Here is a 7,245-nt window from a genome sequence, read left to right as displayed (position 1 = left end):
TTGCAAAACCTGAAATGCTAAAAGTCATCTAATTGCACACTTTAAGTGGGAAATTGTACAGTATATGAATTATATCTCAATAAAGTTCTCACCCTCCAAAATGGCTCTTGAGGTTTCTGCTGAGCCTGTGTGTGGGGGAGATAAAGGTGAAAGGTTAGCCTCCAGGAGATTCCAGGTGACCCAGGGCACTTGATGAAGCTGCTTCGACTTTGGGAGGGAGTCTCCCCTCAGATATGACATGAGAGACCTCACTCTGAGCCAGCACTATAAGAGGGCTCCCCGCTGACTCTTATCTGGTCTCACCCCTCCCCACAGGGTAGAAAGACTGTAGGGCCAATGGATGTGCCCACCACACTGCACCTCCTAAGAACATACCATAGGCATACAAGACCCAGGAACTCCTTGCCCAAAAGGTCCCAAACCTGTTTCTCGAGTCTGCAATCCTCTTCCCCAGGTTCATCCTCCACAGGGTAGACTGAATTGGTGGGTGGCACATACAAGAGGTGTGACTGGAACTTGGATATGCAGGCTGGTTGCCCACACCAGGCCCCTCGAAGAATGAGGCAGAGCTGGGGGGTGAAGGATAAAGGGACAGGCCACAGGCAGGGTCGGGAGGGTCCTGGGGCCCACTCTCCCCACAATCACCAAGTATTCCAGCAAGTGGCCAGAGAAATATGAGCGTTCTCAATTCAAACTTGACCTTCCAGGTCATCATGAAGATGTATTTTTCAAGACAGAAAGCTGGAACATTTAACAATTTGTTAGCCTGCTTTATAGCTGTAAGATATGTACACACGTGGCTTGTAGACCTCCATTTGTCTTCATGCTCTGGATCCCTGCAAACACAGAGATCTGATGCTGAGAGATGCTTCACTTGAGAGAAATCTATCAGAGCTCTTCTTTCTACAGAATCCTGCTAAGGGATTTCCCAGGCTGTGTTTATGGATTTACAAAACAGTTCATGGATTCTTAGCTCCAGGCTATAGAGAAAGCTGATACATAGCTGCCCGCAACCTGAAGTTTAATGATTTCTCTCAACATCTTCTCAGCTGAGCCCACAGCTTAGGCACATGGTGAGGTGCAGACTGGAGACTCAGTGGTTCTCAGAGCCCTACTAAGGAGTCGGTGCCTGTCTGGCTCCCTTAAGGTATCATGTAGTAAGAGTCCGACTGGCAAAGAATCCTAGCAGAAGCTCATGGGAAACGCCTGAGAGCAGGACTGAGGCAGGCCAGGGAGTATCCATACATCCTTCCTCTACATCTTCCTGTCGGCCAAAAACGCAGGAATCGTGTGCTAGGCCCCTTGCAGGAGAGACCTTCAAGACACACGGTCTCTGTCCTCCAAGAACTTATCATCTGGCTGCAAAGTAACACTGACGCGGATCATTAAAACACAACGATCCCTGGTGGTCCAATGGTTAAGAATCACCTTCCAGTGTAGGGGACCCTGATTCCATCCCTGGCCAGCGAACTAAGATCTCACATGACGGGGCAACCAAGTCCAAGCCTCAACTAGAGAGCCTGTTTGCTCTAGAGTCCATGTGCTACAACTAAAGAGAAGCCCGCACACCCAACACAGCCAAACAAATAAATAAAAATAAATATTAAAAAAAGAAAGAAAAGATGCTCAACATTAAAAAAAACACACAATATTAAACCCCCACGATATAACAGAGTGTGACATAAAGCATTTTCAAGACTAGAGATTATCTCATCCAGAGTTTCTCCTAGGCACGGCTGCCCCTTTGGACAACACTACCCTTTGCTTGGGCTTCCCTGATAGCTCAGTTGGTAAAGAATCTGCCTGCAATGCAGGAGACCCCAGTTCAATTCCTGGGTCAGGAAGATCCCCTGGAGAAGGGACAGGCTACCCACTCCAGTATTCTTGGGCTTCCCTTGTGCCTCAGCTGGTAAAGAATCCACCTGCAATGTGGGAGACCTGGGTTCAATCCCTGGGTTGGGAAGATCCCCTGGAGAAGGGAAAGGGTACCCACTTCAGTATTCTGGCCTGGAGAATTCTGTGGATTGTATAGTCCGTGGGGTCACAAAGAGCTGGACACGACTCAGTGACTGTCACCACCACCACCCTTTGCTTGGAAAGAGCGGGAGCTGTCCTGTGCATTGCAAGATGTTAACAGCAGCCCTGCCCTCCAACCCACTAGATGCCAGTAACAGGCTCCCTGCCCCAGTTGTAAGAACAAAAAGTATCTCCAGACACTGCCAAATGTCCCATGGGGGTCAAACTGCCTCTAGCTGAGAACTATTGCTCTAGTATAAACACCTCCCCATCATTTCCAGTATAATTAATGTTTATAGACAGATAATTACAGGAAGCCAGGTGAGGAGGTCGGTTTTCATTCCGATCCCAATGAAAACGCAATGCCAAAGAACGTTCCAAGTGAAAGTGAAAATTGTTCTTTGCAACCCCATGGACTATACAGTGCATGGAATTCTCCAGGCCAGAATACTGGAGTGGGTAGCCTTTCCCTTCTCCAGGGGATCTTCCCAACCCAGGGATCAAACCCAGGTCTCCCACATTGCAGACGGATTCTTTACCAGCTGAGCCACCAGGGAAGAATGCTCAAACTACTGCACAATTGCACTAATTTCACATGCTGGCAAAGTAATGCTCAAAATCCTCCAAGGTAGGCTTCAACAGTACATGAACTGAGAACCTCCAGATGTTCAAACTGACTTTAGTAAAGGCAGAGGAACCAGAGATCAAATTGCCAACATCCGATGGATCATAGAAAAAGCAAGGGAATTCCAGAAAAACATCTACTTCTGCTTCATTGACTACGCCAAAGCCTTTGACTGTGTGGATCACAACAAACCGTGGAAAACTCTTAAAGCGATGGGAATACCAGACCACGTTACCTGCCTTCTGAGAAACCTGTATGCAGGTCAAGAAGCAACAGTTAGAACTGGACATGGAACAACGGTTCCAAATTGGGAAAGGAATATGTCAAGACTGTATATTGTCACCTTGCTTATTTAACTTATATGTAGAGTACATCATGCGGAGAAGGCAACAGCAACCCACTCTAGTACTCTTGCCTGGAAAATCCGATGGGTGGAGGAGCCTGGTAGGCTGCAATCCACGGGGTCACTAAGAGTCGGGCACAACTGAGCAACTTCACTTTCACTTTTTATTTTCATGCATTGGAGAAGGAAATGGCAACCCACTCCAGTGTTCTTGCCTGGAGAACCCCAGGGACGGGGGAGCCTGGTGGGCTGCTGTCTATGGGGTCATACAGAGTCGGACATGACTGAAGCAACTTAGCAGCAACAGCAGCAGAGTACATCATGAGAAATGCCAGACTGGATGAAACTCAAGCTGGAATCAAGACTGCCAGGAGAAATATCAATAACCTCAGATATGCAGATGACACCACCCTTATGGCAGAAAGTGAAGAGGAACTAAAGAGCTTGTTGATGAAGGTGAAAGAAGAGAGTGAAAAAGCTGGCTTAAAACTCAACATTCAAAAAACTAAGATCATGGCATCCGATCCCATCACTTCAAGGCAAATAGACGGGGAAACAATGGAAACAGAGACAGATTTTATTTTCTTGTGCTCCAAAATCACCGTGGATGGTGAGTGCAGCCCAAAAGACGCTTGCTCCTTGGAAGAAAGCTATGACAAACCTAGATAGTGTACTAAAAAGCAGAGACATCACTTTTCTGGCAAAGGTCCATCCAGTCTAAGCTATGGTTTTTCCAGTAGTCATGTATGGGTGTGAGAGTTGGACCATAAAGAAGGCTGAGTGCTGAAGAATTGATGCTTTTGAACTGGTGCTGGAGAAGACTCTTCAGAGTCCCTTGGACAGCAAGGAGACCAAACCAATCGATCCTAAATGAAATCAACCTTGAATAATCACTGGAAGGACTGATGCTGAAGCTGAAGCTCCAAAACTTTGGCCACCTGATGAGAAGAGCCGACTCATTGGAAAAGAACTTGACGCTGGTAAAGATTGAAGGTAGAAGGAGAAGGGGATGACAGAAGATGAGATGGTTGGATGGTATCACTGATTCAATGGACATGAGTTTGAGCAAACTCTGGGAGATAGTGAAGGACAGGAAAGCCTGGCATGCTGCTGTCCATGGGGTCACAAAGAGTCAGACACGACTGAGCGACTGAACAACAACAGATGAGGGGGAGATGATTGTGGATGGGAAGAGCTGGTTCTTGAAGAAAGTGGCACCACAACTGGGCCTCAAAGGCTGAGTAGGAACTGGTGAATCCAGCTAGAAGGACAGCCCTCCAAGATGGGGGAGGGTGTGCTCAGAACAAGCAGCATGACCCACGTGGTTATGAGGTTGTGCAATGTCAAAAGGTGCCCAGCCAAGGCGACAGGCAGGGACTGAAACACAACTTCCCCTCTCCTGGCCAAGCCATGCCTCTTGGCACTGGGCTGTGTCAGTCTGGAGGAGAGACAGCTGTTCATACAAAGGTGTCTTGTGCTACCCACCTCATATGCTCATGGTGCTGTATCTGCCCAAAGAAGGCCATTTCCTAGTGACAAAGGCACCAAGGGCCAGCCAGGAATGAGCATGCCCTGGGATGGAGAGGAGAGAGCCAGCATAGCAGCCAGCCCTCTGTCAGGGTCAGATGGGGACTGCAGCATCTTGAGCCTCTTTTTGGCCCTGCTAAGCTTCTCTCTGCTCTGACTGGTCTGTGGGGACACCTTCGCTCCTCCCGCAGAGGTCCTTCATGGAAGAATGAGAAGGAAGGTCTTTCAAGAGCTCAAGGTAGATTGAACCAAAAGGAGAAGGAAAGCTCTAAGAAAAGAGTCTGGATCAGAAACACACAGTAGCCAGTGCGCCTGGACTCAGGTTATTATTGCTCCTGTCCCTTCCTCAGAAAGACACTACAGAGAGGTGTTCACCCCTCGGGGATGTCTCCTATGCCCAGAGCATCTTTCCTCCTACAAAGAGACCTTCAGACCCTGCAGGGACCCCTCATCCCATCACCTTCCCTTTCTTTGCTCATCCATCCAGTAATCACTTCAGTTCAGTTCATTCAGTCGTGTCCGACCCTTTGTGACCCCCAGTTGCAGTATGCCAGGCCTCCCTGTCTATCACCAGCTCCCAGAGTTCACCCAAACGCATGTCCATCGAGTCGGTGATGCCATCCAACCATCTCATCCTCTGTTGTCCCCTTCTCCTCCTGCCCCTAATCCTTCCCAGCATTAGGGTCTTTTCCAATGATGGACCAGCAAAAACTAAGGTACTGGTGCTCCTGGGCATACACAAAGAACCTCCCTGGGGCATTTTGGCATGGGCCATTTTAAGAGCCTCACGTGACAAGTCCTCACCTTTCACAAGCACTGTGTTAAACAGCTGTCTCATCTGAGTACACATGTGAGGGAGGCGGCTGGTTCTCCCTCCTGCTTCCCTTACACCGTCACCCTTCTCCCACTTCCCCAAAGACCAGCATGCTTCTTACCCATCCCGAATCTTCCCACGGTGCACTGGCTTGAAGGAACATGTATGGCACAATGAAGCAGGAGTCTCAATTCCTGCATCCATGTGGAGAAGAATGGTGGCTAAATGACTGGGCAAATCAACTAGCTTCCAGTTCTCTGCTTTCATTCAAAGTGAAGGAGAATCTATTCTAGCTGTCTGTCAACTGATAGGTTTTTAATGATTACCCATATGATTTTTGACATATAACTCAAAAAGAGTTTATAAAACTGAGTGACACTGCTATAGCAAAACTCCTTACATTCGTTAGTATTTATGTAAGTGAAAAGGTTTCTGAGCTCAGCTCTTGCATCTATTTTTTAAAGTAGAAATAATACTGAAACTTGACCCCTCCTGGCAATGAGTAATATTCATCTATGGATATATGATCTAATTGGGTGGGGAAAAAAGCACTTCATCCTCATTAAGAGATACATTTTCAATTAAGCTTTATTTTTTATGCTTCCTTAAGCAGCTATTACTAGGATATTGAATGGTTTGCCTTGGAAACAAACAGAGATCATTCTGTCGTTTTTGAGATTGCATCCAAGTACTGCATTTTGGACTCTCTTGTTGACCATGATGGCCACTCCTTTTCTTCTAAGGGATTCCTGCCCACAGTAGTGGATATAATGGTCATCTGAATTAAACTCACCCATTCCAGTCCATTTTAGTTCACTGATTCCTTGAATGTCAATGTTCACTCTTGTCATCCATCTCCTGTTTGACCACTTCTAATCTGCCTTGATTCATGGACCTGACATTCCAGGTTCCTATGCAATAGTGCTCTTTACAGCATCGGACCTTGCTTCTATCACCAGTCACATCCACAACTGGCTATTGTTTTTGCTTTGGCTCCATCCCTTCATTCTTTCTGGAGTTATTTCTCCACTGATCACTCATAGCATATTGGGCACCTACTGACCTGGGGAGTTCCTCTTTCAGTATCCTATCATTTTGCCTTTTCACACTGTTCATGGGGTTCTCAAGGCAAGAATACTGAAGTGGTTTGCTATTCCCTTCTCCAGTGGACCACATTCTGTCAGACCTCTCCACCATGACCCGCCCATCTTGGGGGTCCCCGCACAGCATGGCTTAGTTTCATTGAGTCAGATAATGCTGTGGTCCGTGTGATCATATTGACTAATTTTCTGTGATTACGGTTTCAGTGTGGCTGCCCTCTGATGCCCTCTTGCAACACCTACCGTCTTACTTGGGTTTCTCTTACCTTGGACGTGGGGTATCTCTTCACGGCTGCTCCAACAAAGCACAGCTGCTGCTCCTTACCTTGGATGAGGGGTATCTCCTCATGGCCACCCCTCCTGACCTTGAATGTGGAGTAGCTCTTCTTGGCCCTCCTGTGCCCGCGTAGCCGCCGCTCCTTGGACATGGGGTAGCTCCTCTCGGCCACCACCAAAGAATGCTGAAACTACCGCACAACTGCATTCATCTCTGCTGCTGCTGCTAAGTCACATCAGTCATGTCCGACTCTGTGCGACCCCATAGACGGCAGCCCACCAGGCTCCGAAGTCCCTGGGATTCTCCAGGCAAGAACACTGGAGTGGGTTGCCATTTCCTTCTCCAATGCATGAAAGTGAAAAGTGAAAGTGAAGTTGCTCAGTCGTGTCCAACTCTTAGCAACCCCATGGACTGCAGCCTACCAGGCTCCTCCATCCATGGGATTTCCCAGGCAAGAGTACTGGAGTGGGTGCCATTGCCTTCTCCCACGCTAGTAAAGTAATGCTCAAAACTCTCCAAGCCAGGATTCAGAAATACGTGAAC

The sequence above is a fragment of the Bos grunniens genome, chromosome 11 (assembly GCF_055505025.1).
Source record: "Bos grunniens cultivar Pamir isolate PY7600 chromosome 11, Bosgru_T2T1.0, whole genome shotgun sequence".
In the NCBI taxonomy this organism is placed as follows: domain Eukaryota; kingdom Metazoa; phylum Chordata; class Mammalia; order Artiodactyla; family Bovidae; genus Bos; species Bos grunniens.
This window is presented reverse-complemented; position numbering follows the sequence as displayed.